At 39.2% G+C, this 16,842-nt stretch overlaps 1 protein-coding gene across 2 annotated transcripts in view; it reads right to left on the reverse strand.

Annotated features, from left to right (window-relative positions):
• Positions 1-16,842, reverse strand: part of COL8A1 (collagen type VIII alpha 1 chain) — a 142,440-nt gene that overhangs the window by 67,661 nt on the left and 57,937 nt on the right. The gene's annotated exons all lie outside the window — the stretch shown is intronic.

Consider the following 16,842-nt stretch of genomic DNA (forward strand, 5'->3'; position numbering starts at 1 on the left):
AATGAGGAAAGATATTGGGGAGGAGGTGGGAATCTGGGTCTTGCAGAATGAATAAGAATTGTATAAACAGAGAACAAAGGGGAAGCCATTATGCATATGGGGAAGGATTTGGTGATGGAATAAAGTATTTGTTGGATCATAAAGACAATGGTCTGGCTAGAAGAGAAAAATATTTTGGAGGTTGATGAACAGCATGTGTCCATGTTGTGAAGGGTATCCTTGAATAACAAGCAGATGAATAATAAAATATTTAGAGCTGGATGAGCCCTTGGAGAGTATCTGCATTGGGCAATTCAACTGATAACAAATGATCTAGCCCCAAATTTATCATTGATTTGTAATAACTGGGCAAATCAAGCTCTCTGAAAGATTATCATTAGGCTAAAAGAGTAGGAGAGGTTTCAAGTTATAAACCTAACTGGGACTTGGTCTTCTTCTCCTATTAGCTCACCACTAAGTTGCATGATCTTGTGAAAGTTGCTTATCTTAGTGGGTTCTCAGTTTCTACATCGTAGATAGAAGGTGTTGAACCATTTGATTTCCAATGACATTTTGAACTCTAAGATTCATGACTTCATGATTCTTTTTGCATTTTTGCATTCATATGGTCTTTTATGATGGATGAACCAGGATAGATCTTCATACTACACTCAATCATTTGAATTTCTCTTAAGCCCATTGTTCTATGTAGCATATTGGATGTGTTATGACTTTGTGTGGCCATGAAAAGTAAAATCATAATGTCAAAAATTTTAAGGCTAAAATAAACCTTGCCAGGCTGAAATGGAAAATCATGTTCAGTCGGCTCCTACCTTTACTAAATGGAGTGATGTAGTGATAATCAATAATATATGTTATTTACTGAATGCTTATTTTGTGCCAGGAATTTTACATCTACTATATATCACTTATATAATAACCCTTATGTAAATATTATCTTGTATTTATTACACAAAACAGAGGTTTGTTACTTTCACAAAGTAACTTAACTCATTGGTAGCAATGCTGAGATTTGTTTCCTGGGATGTCCACACACAAACCTCTGCATTTTTCTCTTTGTTCAGTGAAAGATTAAGGGGCATACATTGCTAAAAGCTATGTTCCCAGTTCCATATGGAGCTGGGATAATTTGAAGTATATAGAAAAGATGAAAGAATTAGTCCCCTTAGAAATAATTAGGAGTTTCAATTCCCTTTATTTTTAGGTCAGAGAGTCAAATACCATGGCTGGAATTTAAGTTACTGAACAATCTTATGACTAATAATAGCATTTGTAGTCACGAGGATTGAGACAAAAAAGGAGCAAACAGTAAGCCGTTAGGTCAAACATTCAGCACCAAGGGGTTAGCAAAATACTCTTTTTCCTAAGTTCAGATGTCATGCAAAGCAATGCTGAGGACTGACTGCAACTGTGGTTTGTGTCTTTAAGAGGTGTTCTGAGGAGGGGGGTCATGAGTCATCTGATATGACAGAAAGGCTACCTATTAAATTTTTTTTCTTTTTTTTTTAAGATTTTATTTATTTATTCATAAGAGACACAGAAAGAAAGAGAGAGAGAGAGAGAGGCAGAGACACAGGCAGAGGGAGAAGTAGGCTCCAAGCAGGGAGCCCAACGTGGGATTCGATCCTGGGACTCCAGGGTCATGCCCTGGGCTGAAGGCAGACACTAAACTGTTGAGCTACCCAGGCATCCCCTGTTAAATTTTCTCTCTGGGTTTCTGTTTTTTACAAAATTGTTGACAAGGTATGTAGATTGAAGTTTATTTAATAAGGTTTCTTTTTTGTGGCACATTTTAGAGAGTGCATATAAAAATTCCATGTCAGTATTATTAGATGGATCTAGGTATTATCTTCATGGAGTCAATGATTTTACATTTTGGTTCTAATCATTCTGATGGAATGTTTGCCTTAGAAGTAATTTTTTCCAGTGCAACTCCCTGGGTGCTTATTCAAGATGCTGGTTTGATGGATGAACTTTTGCTGGCTAAAGGAATTCAGATAAACAGGGTGCTCCCAACCAACAAGAGAATTTAGAATGCTCCCAGAGAAGTCTTTTGAACATACTCATGCACCAATCGGTTGCAGTTAATAAGTCTACTAGAGAACTGTTACCAGATTCTGTACCAGGTTACTTCTGGCCTAGAGATACCAATGTATATATGCCAGAGTATGGTAAAGTGAGATATGGCACATCAGGGTTTAATTTAGATTCAAATGGGTATCACATAGTAAGGAGTTGTCTGACTACAAATTCTTCCACCTTTAGAAGAAAGGGGTTTTACTAGTATAAAGGATAATTATTTTAATAAAGGCAATTTGAGAAGTGCCCCCAGAGTGAATGCATAAGACCTTCTATATTCTCTCTTAGACTACATGAAATATGGAAATCTAATACTGTTCAGAGAAGTAATCTCTGGGAGTCTCTTAGGCTTTGCGGATTTCTCCAGAGGAAAAAAGAAATTCAGGTCCTTATCCAAAGCCACTTTTAGCATTTCCACTTACTAATGACTCAGTCAAATTGTTTTTCTCAAGGAGCAAAGGAGGACTGCAAAATCAGAATACCACCCTTTGTTTATTCTCTGATTTTCTCAGATCCCAAGAAAAAAATATTTTCTCTTTGCTGACAGTATATGTTGCTCTGGTCCCGACAAGTTTTTGCTTGGTCTGAGATACACGCAGCAAAGTGTTGCTTTAGAAGGCTTTCATTACGGATACTAACTGCTGGAAGCATAAATAGCCTTTTGCATCTCAAGAAAACATGGAATAAAGGGGAGAAAAGTTAACAGGACTCATTCTACCTACTCAGCTACTCAGGATTTTTGAGGGGGAGCTACAAAATGGCATCACCATCTACCCAACAGCATAAGCCCAGTACTTCAGAGTCATTCTTGATTCTCTTCTTTCCTCATCTCCCATATCTAAACCATGGTAAGACCTATCAGCTCTATCTTTAAATATATCATTAATATATTAATCTCTTATTCATCTACTACTACAAGCTGCTATCATTTCTCACTTGTTTCCTCTAATAGTCTCTTAGATGTTCTTCCTACAACCACTCTTGTATTCCCATTCCACCTGACAGCTCCATACTCCACCTACCAGTCATATGGATTCATTAAAATTATAAATTAGATCATATCATTCCTCTACCCCCAAACCTTCTAATAGCTTTTTGATGCACTTAGAATAAAATACAAACTCCCCTTAGCCTAAAAACCCTATAAGAATCTCTAGCTCCACTTTATACCTGACTCAACTGTGTTAATTTTCCTATAACCATGATGACCTTCTTGCTGTTCCTATAACTCACCAAGCTTATTGCTGTCCCCAAGAACTTTGCATTTATAATTCCTTTGGCCTGTAATATTCTTCTTTCAAAATTTTAAATGATTCAAGTCTGAACCCAAATCTCATTTCCTTAAAGGGACATTCCCTATGTAAAGAGGTTCTTTCTCCCCCCACATCATTCTCTATAGCATTTCCTTACTTATTCTTTATGGCACATGTTGTCATCTGAAAATATTTTGCTTATTTGTTTTCTTGTTTATTGTCTCTCTACTAGACTGTGAACTACTTTAGAGAACAAATTTTGACTGTCCTATTCTTTATTGTACTCCCAGAACCTAAAATCATGCCTTAAATATTTGTTGAAAAAATGAATGGATGGATGGAGGGAGAGATGAATGACAGACAGATGGATGGAAATAGATCCCTGGGACTATGGCCAACAAACATAAAGGGAGCTACTCACAGGTGGCCAGGAGGACACAGGAGTGTATTTAGGTTGTAATCGCCCCAGAACAAAGGTCAATTCCTCAGATTCCATTTCATCATTACGCCTGTGGAAATTTTGGGAAGCACTAGATACCTACACCAAGAGCTCCATGAGTCATTTGTTTCCTTGAGAATCTGGAAACTTTATGACATTGGCTTTAGAAAGTGTTTCTTTCTAGCCAGCTGGTCCTAATGTGTATGCTTTACTTTCATAGTGGAGGGTGCCCTTGGGGGAAATAGAATGTCATGACTTTGAGGTGGGTCAAGTTTTAGGAAGTCAAGTAGAGCACTAAGTCAAAAACAGATGGTCTGGATACAGGAAAGAATAGAGCTACTTGCATTACAGTCACAATTGTGTGGTGGTGGTCTCTGGCCCACAAGTCATAAATACATGTGTTTTTAGACACGTTGAAAGAGAGAGAGAGATGTCAAGGGCTCTCATTTGAAATGTGAAAGTCTGAAATTTGTCATTCAAACGTATCTATGGTTAGACAGCAGTTGGATGGGTTTTCCATTTGCCTGATTTTAAGTGTTAACCTGGAGAAACGTCCAGACTGCCTTTTCTCCACCTCTCCCATCAGAGCCACAAGCTCCTGGCATTCTGTTTTTATATAGGAAACCAGATTAAGTAAAACAGCTTCTCTCCATAAGATAAATCCTCTGGTGGCCAGTCTGGAGCAAGCCGTCTCCTCCTGTGGAACTACAACACTCTGTATTTGAATAGAACACTGTTAACATTTCTTTTAATTGTATTTTCTTCACAAATCTATTTCAAGAGCCTGTAATACTCTTAAACAGTAAGCCAAGGGATTATGGTGGCAACTTTATTCAAACAATACCACTGCTCCTTGAGAGAGGGATTAAGCAGGGCTCCCAGGCAGCCGTCTGGCAGGGTACTTAGCTCTCAAGAGGTTGCCCAGTGCCCAGGATCAACAACTGAAAGAATGCTTTAGAGAGAAGGTACTGGAAGGTCTTAACTGATGCAGGACTCAAGTAACCTTGCTGTAAGCGTTTACAACTTTCTTCCATAGAAACTTGTGGATTCTGTTCTTTAGGGAGCATCTGGCATTTAGTAAGTTCCTCGGATAGCCAAAAAAACAGAAGAAATATGTCTGCTCTAATTCCATCTTAATGCTTAAACAGACTGCACATGGGATGTGAGGAGACTTCAGGTTTTGGAAGGTGGGAGGGGTGACTTCTGGTGAAGTTCAGTGTACTTCCTGATATTCATTCTGGCTCTATCCTTACTGTTTGTGTGAACATGGGCAAGTTCATCGAATTTTTCTGTTCCTCAGTTTCCTTATCTGTAACATGGGGACAATAATAAGTAACTCTCAACGATGTAATCAGAACTACCTGAAATAATATTTACAAAACACACAGCAGAAACCTGGCACAAAACAACATTCATTGTCTCTATGAATGGCAATTGCTATTATCAGAGTTTTTATTTCTATTTTCTCCTTTGCTTGGGTTGGACAAATTGTTCTCAGTACTGCTAGGACTCTTCTTTCTCAAGCAAGAGATACAAAGGCATCCAGAGGCTCCTATTGGGGCTACTGACTGTCCCAGTTTGCCTGGGACTGAGGAGTTCTCAGGGACACTAGACCTCCGGTGCCAAAACCAGGGGACCCAGGGCAAACTGGGCTAGGCAGTCTCTCTACCTTTGGAAAAGTCCCATGCCAGATTCCCAGTTCTGTGAGGTCTTCCTTAGGCTAGGCAATGTTTCAAAAAACAGTCACTTCTGATGCTCTTTGAAATTCACCTTGTTTCTGGAAAATCTTTAGATCTTTTCCCTTACATCATCCCTGCAGACATGGGGTAAAAGGCAGTGCTGTGTTTCACAGGCCAAGGGAAAAGCGGGGTTCTCTAGGCATCTTCAGTGGCTTGTTTTTCAATTCAGGTCTTATAAATCAAGGGCCCGGATGTCCGGCAGGCTGGGAGGTGGACCGTGGAAAAGGATCAGGGTAAACTGAAATGACTTTTGCCATTGGCTTGGCCAGTATACTTTGCCAAAAGGTTTTTCCCTCAATTTTAAACAGATCAGTGTTATAAGGGGAAATGTACTCCATATGTTGCTCATGCCTTTTCCCTCAATTCACAAAAATGCCATCTTCTTAGAGAGGTAGAGTTTCCAGGAATTGTTTGGAATCTTTTTCTTCAAAGAAAGTACCACTCCAATAGTCGCAAATAACTTCAGTTTTTCTTCACGGTTGTAGATGGGGAGACTAAAACCTGATTTTGGTTTCTCCTCTAATGGTCCTAAGAGCATTCTCTCCTAACCTTTTAAAACCTCTTGTTCCAAAGTATAATTTGTCCCTTTTCAAAGAGTATTTTCTGTTTTGTTCACTTCCAAATTTACCTGAATTTAATAGAGGTCAACAAAAACCTGAAAGGCTTAAAGATTTTTATTAGTGGAAAGAGAAATCACAAACCAAGAACATTACTTCTATTTATTGATAGCATCAAATGCTGTTTTTTTTTTTTTTTACCAGTCTTAATTTGAAGACATAAATCATCATTAAGTAGATAGGTAGGAAATATTACTCCTAGTTTGCTTATTTTTTTTTCGTTAAAAAAAGATTCTATTAAAAAAGAACCATTCTCTCAAAGCAGATGAACATGGTGGTGGTGGGGTGGGGAGGGTAGGCACACCAGAAAACAGATTCTTTTTTTTTTTTCCTCAGAAAACAGATTCTTAACTACAGAGAACAAACTGATGGTTACCAGAGGGGAAGTGAGTGGGGAGATGGGGGGAAAAGGTGATGGGTGGGGATCCCTGGGTGGCTCAGCGGTTTAGCATCTGCCTTCGACCCAGGGCATGATCCTGGAATCCTGGGATCGAGTCCCACATCAGGCTCCCTGCATGGAGCCTGCTTCTCCTCCTGCTTGTGTCTCTGCCTCTGTGTGTGTGTGTCTCTCATGAATAAATAAATAAAATTATTAAAAAAAAGAAGGAAAAGGTGATGGGAATTAAGGAGGGCATTTGTGATGAGCCCCAGTGTTGTATGAAAGTGTCGAATCACTATATGTTACACATGAAACTAACATTACACTGTATGTTAACTAATCAGAATTTAAACGAAAACTTGAAAGAAAAAAAAAAGAACCATTCTCCTTAGCTTAATCTTATAATTTTCTTTAGCCCATATTCTCTCCTACTTTGAAAGTAAAATTCACCTGGTTTTCCATGACCCTGTCAAATTGCCTCTGAGCTCCGATGTGGTTCAGTTTGTCAGTGGTCTGTGGACCAGACAGTCCTGAAATCCTTTGGGGTTTATCAGTAAGGGGCCCCACCCCTACCTCCCCCAGGTATTAGGTCACCTCCATTTGTTTGTCTGGCAAGAACTGGCTTTCTTTTCTGTGACTGGAAGCCAGATTGGTTCATCACCAGAATAGGAACCTGGAACTGACATTGGTTTTGCAGATGTGCAAAAAATTCCCAGGAGTTTTGAAAAAAATAAAGAAAGGGGAAAGGATTTTGAGAAGACAAGACAAAGGGTTTTTAGAGGGCTGAAAACAAAACAATTAATCATATGGTGACTGTTACACTTGTTTCTGTTGAGGTGACTCACTTTCTCTGCATTTTTAGACTAAAATTCAATTCCATTTTTATGTAACGACTGAATGCCTATCACAAGTTTTTTTTCTGTGTTTCTCTTTTTTATTATTGTTGTTTCTCAAAATCAAAAAAGATTTTTGAATTAGCTTCTTAATCCTGAAACAGAAAAGGAAGTGATTTCATGTGTGAGATAATGAAGTGAAAAGACAGTGCTCAATCAGTTCCCAATCAACTGCAAAGATTTGCAAGTGGGGAAAAAAAAGTCTAGAAAAGAGTCTTAGAATTTTCACAATAAATTGCCTGGACAATCAGAGTTTCTCAGGACCCTTCACCATTTCTAACGAGGACAGGTTTGCCTTTTACCAGAAAGAATTCCAAAATGATGAATTTCATCTCCCATAGGTGAGATCCCAGAGTGGGGCCAGAAATCATGTAAGAAAATATTGTATTTTCTTTTCTATCTCACATTTCCCCAGTTCACCAAGAAATTATGACTTAACCTCAGAAGTTTCCCAAGTCTTGAACAGTTCTGGCAGCATGGGCCCTGGATTCATATAGCCAGGATGCCAGTGTTACCACTTTCCGTGTGTGTGACTATGGCTTAGTTACTTAGAGTCTCTAATTCTATTCTTTCACCTATAAAATGAGAATAATTGCAATAGTAGTAGTAATCATGATAATAATCCCTGTCCCTAGCATAAACATTATTATTAAAAGTCAGCAGTCTGATCGTTCCTCCTGACAATAGCTACCAAGTCGATTAAACTCTTGGAAGGTCAGTGAAAAACTCTTCCTCTATGCTTGCATTTTTTCAACTTTGGTTCATTCAGTGTTTTTTGGAATTTTGTTTATGGGGCACTGGAAACTTAGCTTAGTTTAACAATGTCCCATTTATTTGGACATAACTGGCATTTGAAAAAATAGTTATAATTTTATTATCTTTCTGTATTAAATCCTGTTATTGGTACTTGGAGACTACATGGAAGTAACAAGTCTGGTTTATTTTATATGTACTGTGGCTTTCCAACTGTCACCATCTGCTCCTCCCCCATGGGTGCCACTTTCCTTTTGGGTGGGGTAAGAAGAGAGAATATTTGGGGAGTAGCCCGGTCAAGGTCTGGGAATTATTCCAGATTCATAGATGACAGGGCTTTGCTCCAGGATTCCTTGGTCATCTCTCTGCAGTTTAACATATAACCTGGAATTTTGTTTCTGGGCTATGACATTTTTAGTGAGTTAAATGGCTATTTAAATGGCTTCTCCTCATTCAAGGTATTTGGGTGTGTGATTAAAAGGAATTTCTTCATGTATCATTGTCATTCTTTGACTGTATTTTGCTTTAAAAAATGCTTTAAGCTTTGTTCTTAAAAATATTTCAAAATGCGTTACAACAAAAGCCTTATCTTCTGGGCAAAAGTTACTTTCTAATTGCCAGATAATGCCTCTGTTGCCATTCAGAACATTGGTGGTGATCACACAGACCAAACAGAATGGATATGATGTCAGATTCAATATAGAAAGACACATGATCACCCTATGGGTTGTTGTGTCTGACTAAATTACTCATATCAAATTGTTTTATTTGCTTTATCATTTTTTGTTAAAAATGGAAGTAGATCAATTCCTAAAATTGACAATTACTTAAAAAAACAGTTCTAAGACATTGATTTGTGTCAATTCAGCTCAACAAATATTTATTAAGAGTCTACTATAAGCTAGAAAGTGTCAAAGTCTTAAAATTCAGTGATGTCTCTTGTTCTGATGGAACTTAGAGTCTGATGTAGAATATAGATGTTAAACAAGTCAGTTACAAGTATGATGGGGGAGGAGATAGGGACTATGGGAGAGTAGAACATGGGATTTAATTTGTATAAAGCAGAGATTCTTAAGCTTTCACGTGCATATAAATCTCCTAGGAATTTGTTAAAATTTGGTTTTCTGGGCCTTGATCCTTCTTTTTTTTTTTTTAAGATTTTATTTATTTATTCATGAGAAACACAGAGAGGGGAGAAAGAGAGGCAGAGACACAGGCAGAGGGAGAAGCAGGGAGCCCGACGTGGGACTCGATCCCAGGTCTCCAGGATCATGCCCTGAGCTGAAGGTGGCACTAAACCGCTGAGCCACCCGGGCTGCCCAGCCTTGATCCTTCTAATGTAGTGGTACATGGGCCATACTCTGGGAGTACTGGTAGAGTGGCTCTGGAAAGGCTGCCTTGAGAATTGAAGCTCATCCAAGGTTTAAAGGATGAGAAGGAGTTGCCTTTCTAACTGGTGGTTGGAGATGAGCTGTCCAGTCAGACAAGGGCAGAAAGAACTGTGTCAGAGATGGAGCAAGAGGGATACTGAATGATGGACTTCCTTCCCAGGGGGCCCTGAACCCAGTGTGTCCAGAGAAAGACTTCTAGTTCCATTGTTTCCAAGTATTGGTCTGAGGAAAGTAACAGTTTTGTAGGGTTTCCTTCTCAGGTGAACACTTAGAAAGCAAAGCCTAGTTTTTCAGGCAAAACTTCCTAACACCAAAATGGAAAACACACACACACACACACACACACACACACACACACACCAAAAACTGACAGGGAGAAAGGAAAGGAAAGTATGCACCCTGGGTCTAATTTCACCCTCAGACATTCCCACCACTGGAAATGAAGTGGTTGGAAACTGCCTTCAGAAGAAAAATTTGGTGGTGTAATTAGAAAATTATCTCTTCCTAGAACATTTTGTGAAATTCTGCCGTGAGGTGTCAACAGGTCTTTGCGGGGCTCTCTCCAGCAGAGATCGACTGACATGTAAAATCCAGTGGGGTTCCAAAAAAGCCACTGTAAAATCTCAAATATGTGGAAGGAGCTTAGTGTGTTTGCCAGTATGGGTTTTCCAAAAAAGAAAAATTCTGCAGAGATCAAAGAAGGGTGGAGGAAGTGGGCTCTCGCCTCAGGAGGAAGGTTTTATCATCAGAATAATTCAGGCTGGTGAGTTTCTGGTGAGACAGGTCATTGGGCCAAGAGAGAGAAGTGAATATCCGAGTTTCTGATGCAAGGATAAGAGGAATGGAGACCCACTGATGAAGGAGAAATGAGGAATTAGGATAGCCACTCTCATCTGAGTTACGTCCCTGACCACAGACTGTCTCGAGGTCTCTGGCATCTTTTTCAGTTTCTAGTTCTAGAATAGAACTTGCTCAGTGCTTCCTCAGATGCCTGCTTACCACATATCACCAGCAGCCATATCTTTGAGGAGAATATCGGAGAAAATGTATGCGCAGCATGAATAATTCTTCAAGGTTTTCTTGTAACAATTTTTTCCTTTTTTAAAAAATTAAATTAAAAAATATTTTTTAGGAGGAGAGAGAGCATACATGGGTGGGGAGGACCAGAGGGCGAGAATCTCAAGCAGACTCCTCACTGTGATGTGGGGCTCCATCTTATACCCTGAGATCATGACTTGAGCTAAAATCCAGAGTAGCAGGCTTACCTCCTGAGCCACCCAGGTGCCCTTCTTTTTTTTCATGTTGGGGAAGTCAGGCTAACCCAATGAGAAAAGAAGTCCGAAATGGTAGTCCTGGGAATGTGTATTAAAGGGTGAAGGATGAGGAGACATGGATGTTGGAGTTCACAGATGGAGAGCAGCTCCAGAGTAAGACCATGGGTTTAACTCTGACTGCACTTCTTACTAGCTATGTGATTTATGGAAAAAGCCTAACTTCTCTGTGCCTCAGTTTTAGATCTGCAAAACATGCAATAGTATCCACCTCACAGTGTTGTTGGGAGGATTGAATGAACATAAAGCTCTTAGAGCAGTATGTGCATAGGGTAAGTGCTTAATTGACACTAACTATAATTTTTTAAAACATATATACATTGATGTAGACTAGCAGGTATTTAATTTAATTATTTGTTTTTATTTTATATTTTTCTTACTTGGTGGCACTTTCTCCAAATATCTCTCTCGGAATAACGCCCCAGGTTAATCAGGGCCTGGGCCCCCTCGTGTGGATCAGAGTCTGACTTTCCTACATCCCTGTTTAATGCATCAGGACCAAAATAACATGGAAGCAGAAGACAGCACAGGGACCTCTTTCTGAACATGCTCACAAGGCTTGTCGAGGAGGTAGCTGTGCACTTGCCTTCCCTAAGAAGTGGTGGGTTGTTACACGGTAAAGAAGGAGGATAAGATTTTGAAAAATTTTGGTTTCACCAGTAACGTGAAGAGGAAGGTGCTCTTCCATTGGATGTGAAACTGAACTGGCATTTGATGTCATCTTAGGGCTTGAGGGCCTGCTTATTCTGCCCAGATTGGTGCACCATAATCCTACTCCTCAGAATAGCACAGCTCTACCTCCTGGTGTCAGCAGTGGTGTAAGGAGAAGGTTAATTTCATGTGTGTGTGTGCATGTGTGCACATGTGTCCATTTTTATAATTGATCATGTTTCCCTTTGTGCTTGACCTGCTAGGAAGATCCAGGCCCGAGGTATGACCTGCCCCTCACAGCTGTACAGCTTGTCATGATGTGTGTTTGGTAGATTTTCTTTCTCCACACTCCATTTTACTTTTCTACCTCTAGTTCCTCTCTGACTCCTCTTCTTCAAGTCTCTAACCTGTTTGATCTTACTGCATTGTCTGCATCATTTTAAGATGACCTAAGGAACAGGGAAAGTTAAACATTTTAAAAACACGTATTATGTAAATCAGTCCAAGGCATTGGTCATTCAACGAGATTGGTGCAGATCCTGGCAACTACATAAATTTAGCTGTTTTCTTTGGCATTTTAGAAGAGAATGTCCTGTTTGCAGTGATTCCAAGAAAACTCAGATATTACTAATGGACAGCCAAGTTTATATACCTTCCTTAAGTAGTTATTTAATCTACCAGTGCAGAGGTGTAAAGGTCAGGTCTGACTTAATTATTTAGAAGTAACATGAAAATATGCACATTTAGGTGACTGAATTGATGTAACTTGTGTTCTACAAAGAAGGCAGCTGACAAACTCCAAACTTAACTGTCTTAATCAGCCAAGAAGTCAGAACTGTTCATCATGATCAAACAGAAAGGTCATCTTGTAGGAACACAAGGCCATCAGTCTGAAAATATGTTTAGAGTTTTGGAATTCTAACTCTGGAATTCTGTGAGGAGTTCAGCAATTTTTCTCCATTTTTCCTTGGGAGAATGACCATATCAAGTATGGTTAAGCACACTGTGTTTTAAAAAAAGAACTCTGAACTTCCAATTCTTCTAACTGGGTTTTAACTAAGGAGGAAAAAAAAAATAGAACAAGAGAAGAAAACCACTCTGGAAACAAAGCTAGTTTTCATTGAGAAAAATTTCCTTGCTCTTTCAAATAAGATTATGTTAGAAAAACAGAAGACCTGAGCTGGAGGTTAACATCTTTTCTAATGTTTTTCTCAGGAGTTCACACTCTCACTGTTTTTCTAGTACTAAGGAGGGCAACTGCAAACACAAATGTGTGTGGGGTTTTGGGGGGTTGTAGAGAGAACAAGCCTAGGTTGCCCTTTGCTCTTCCGAAGTATGTACACAGCCTACATATTTTTCCTGATCTAACAGTAATTTACTCACCTGTCACTTAGTTCACTGTAGTTATGATTAAGAACCATACAATTCTAACTTTTTCCTAAAGTGCCTAACATGTTTATAAAAACAGAGATACAAAAATACAATGTATGTTGTGAAAAAATACACTGACATTTTAAAACAGGTGTTATTATTTATCATAATGTTTGTTCCATGCTGGAAGGATGCTAAAAATGGGGTGAACTGAATAAACAAAAAATTATTCATCTTTTACTTTGTTCATTATGGGCTCAAAGAGATTATACCTGGGGGCAGGAGTTTTTGACCCATAAATCATAATGAAGTCCCCCTACTTCTTAAGAAAAAATGAACTTTTAATTCTTCCAGTTTTAAAAACAAAAACCATGTTCTTTATGTGCAGACTATGGTAAATCAAATGATCTCCCTTGTATTATAGTTTTCACAACCCCTGCTATAATAGATCTCTCTCGGGACCTTTAAAAAAATGCTGTCACATGAGCTTTTCCCAGTGTGCAAACAATTCAAAAACAAAGGGAGAGAAATAAATAAAATCAAATGATGTGTACCCTTCTTCTGGATGTTCATGCTATCCTTAAATTAAGGAGAAGGCAGTATGTGAACTCTAATGGAGAAATCTATAAGGAAACCCTCTAATTACTACTGAGAAGAGCTCCCAATGGTGTAAATCAGTGGTCAGGTGCTCAGAACATAGATTGCCTCTAGAAATGCTAGAGGTTGAGTTCCAATCTCGTTCTCAGAGGCACACTTAATTCATGATAGAGGCTCTGTAAATTTGTTAAATGAATAAACTTTCACAGTGAGTCAGTACATTAGAACTACCTGAGGATTAAAATGGGAAACCAGGTTTGAGAATCAAAGAACTCTACTATTTGCTTGTTTCGTGGGGGCCAGGAACAGAATAACATATAAAGTCATCATCTGTTTCTTAGGTATTAGGCCCTGCCTGTCAAATCTGAAAGAACATCCACCTATATGGTGGGCAACTCATCTTTTAATATCTTCTTTCCCAAACTCCCAACATCTAGTACTGACCTTCTTGCTATCATAAGCCGCCTCCTGGGTACCTTGCCTCAGACTATCATGCATACCTATTCATGGTCTCCATGTTCAAAATTTCCTGGCTTAGTCTTTCTACTCTCAAATCAACCCAAACTCCTGCTCTATCAGTGGAGGTGTCCTCTGAAGGTGAGAGGAGGAGAGCCCCTTCACACTCCTAGAGGTGTATGTATTGTAATTTTCGGGATTCAGATGGGTAGTACAGAAGTATAATAATAAAATGTAAAATGACCCAGGTTCATAATCTGGAGGGCTCAGAGAGAAAATGGAAGTTGTCTGCCTGGCAGGAGTGAGTGAATGCTGAGGCAGGGCAGAGCTGCCTGGAAGCTGAGTCCAGGACTGCTCTGAGGAACAGGGGCAGCTGCTGCGCTACATCTTCAGGACTGTTATTAACTACTATCTTTGGAATTTTTTTCCTCCTTTTTTTCTTTTGTTAGAGAGAGAGAGAGAGAGAGAGCAGGAGTGCAAGTGGGGGGAGGGGCAGAGGAGGAGGAAGAGAGTCTTAAGCAGATACCCTGCTGAGTGCAGAGCCCCATGGGGGGATCAATCTCACAACATATTGATCATAACCTGAGCCAAAACCGAGAGTTGGATGGTTAACCAACGGAGCCACCCAGGCGCCCCTCCTCATTTTTTATATAATATGTATATGCCTGGTCCTATGACCAGATTGTAAATTCCTTGAGTGTAGGAGAACCCATGTGTAGTACTTCCTTAGCTTTCAAAGCTTTAAGGAGCTCAGTAGATTCTCTTTGAGCTGAATTGGGTTTTGGTTATCTAGAAGGATTTATTTAATTGGCTTGGCAATCTCTAAAAAATCAATGAGAAGAAAATGCCATGCTTGAAGTACAATCTTTATTACATAATTATTTATGTATATGTCACCACATTTTAATCTAATGATTTAGATAAATATCTTACATAATTATTTATGTTAAAAGATGGCTTTTTACTAATATAGTGCATTCTAATTTTGAGAGATCTGAAACTCTGGCACATCACAGAAGGAGCTAATGTTTCCTTGTGTTAAAAGGTGGTGGTGAAAAGATTTAATGATAACTTTCTCTTCAAACTTTTGACAGGTGTCTAACCTTTAAAGGAATTGTAGAGGAGATTTGACAGGATTATATTACAAATTTTGAGAAGAATTTCTTTACAAGTTTTAAATAATTGGAGACATCTGAGTTATTTGGGAAAGAGTGCTGAGAATCCCTCATGAGTAATATCGACCAGAGTGATCATTGAAAAGGAATCTCGGTTCTTTCTGTGTTTCCCTTAACTTTGGATTGTGCAGGCAAGGGAATGGACATGACCCTCTTCCACTCTTGTCACTGACAGGTCAGGTACATGCTAAAAAGTTATTATTACATTCTGCCAACAACTCCTATATTCCTGATTTGTAATAGTCTTAAAAAAAAAATTTGACCCAAGCATGTATTTCCAACTCACTGTCTACACAGTGCAATACAATCCATGAGATAATGGAAGTGGAATGAGGCAAAATGATGCTTTTCTCCTCAATTAGGACTACCCCTAGTGGTCTCCATCCAATGACAGCATAAATTTTCCTTGCCTCAGCCTTTGACATCTTTCTTAAGAAGCGGTAGAGTGTGGAGATGAAACACATGACCTTTGGAGCCAGGTTGCCCGGGCTGTTATCCTGGTTCTGCTATTAACAGCCTGCGTGTCTTTTCTGTTTCATCATGTGCAAAATGGGAAATAGCATAAATCTCATAACTCATGATATTTAGTGAGTTAATACAAGCATCTGTCGTTGGATCTTTAAAGTCTAAACTAAAAGAGTGGCCAAAGTGATTCTTTTTAAAACATGAGTCAGATCCAATCACTCTTCTACTCAACACTCCCACAGAATCCCCATCTCTGTTAGTGTAAAAGCCAAAGTCCTGATGATGGTTTATAAGGATCTGCTTGGACCTCTCTGGCTTTAGCTTCTAACATTTTCCCTTTGCTTTCTAAACTCTGGTTTCTTTGAGTTTCTTGCAGTTCTTCAAACACACCTCCTGTTCGGGGCATTTGTCCTTCCTATTCCCTCTGTTTGAAACTCTCTTCCCTGGAAATATTCATAGCTTCCTCCTTTGTTTCCTTTAGATCTTTGCTCAAATGTGACCTTACACTGGGCCTTCCATGACTATGTCTATTAAAAAACAACTTCAGGTTCTGGTTTCTGAGCTTATCTCCTCCAGACACACTGAGTCTACAGCTACAGATGGGACAATTTTCTCTTAAAAAACCTCAAGCAGACTGAGTGATAACTATCCCTTGGGCTAATGAGAAGAAAAGCACATCAAAGAAGGTCAAAGAGGTTGAGACACAATCTTGCCATAAACCCCATCCCAACTACAGTCACCTACAACCAGGAGGGAACCCAAAACCTGGAGCTTCTCCCTGCAGAGGAAAGCATTTAAACCTTACAGTTGGCACCTCAACTTTTAAGACATGTATTTGAGAAATGAGGCCCCAAAACATCTAATTTTATTTATTTTATTTTAATTTATTTTGTACTATGTTTAATTCCAGTATAATTAACACATAGTGTTATATTAGTTTCAGGTGTATACTCTGGTGATTCAACAATTCTTTACATTACTCAGTCCTCATCACAATAAGTGTACTCTTAATCCTCTTCACCTATTTTACCCCAAAACATCTAATTTTGAAAACGAATGGGGCAGATGTGCCAAGATCCACAGGATGATGGCAATCTGGAAGACAGATCTTAAAGGGCCCTGTGCTCTCAGACTCACCCACTCCAGGGCCTTGTTCAAAGATAGCAAATCCCACCCAGAGCTAAAGCGAAGGAGGTTCACCTGCTTATATTAAAACCTGTCAGGCAGCCATCTAATTTGACACAGATGTCTAG

This window comes from Vulpes lagopus, chromosome 1, assembly GCF_018345385.1.
Source record: "Vulpes lagopus strain Blue_001 chromosome 1, ASM1834538v1, whole genome shotgun sequence".
Taxonomy (NCBI): Eukaryota; Metazoa; Chordata; class Mammalia; order Carnivora; family Canidae; genus Vulpes; species Vulpes lagopus.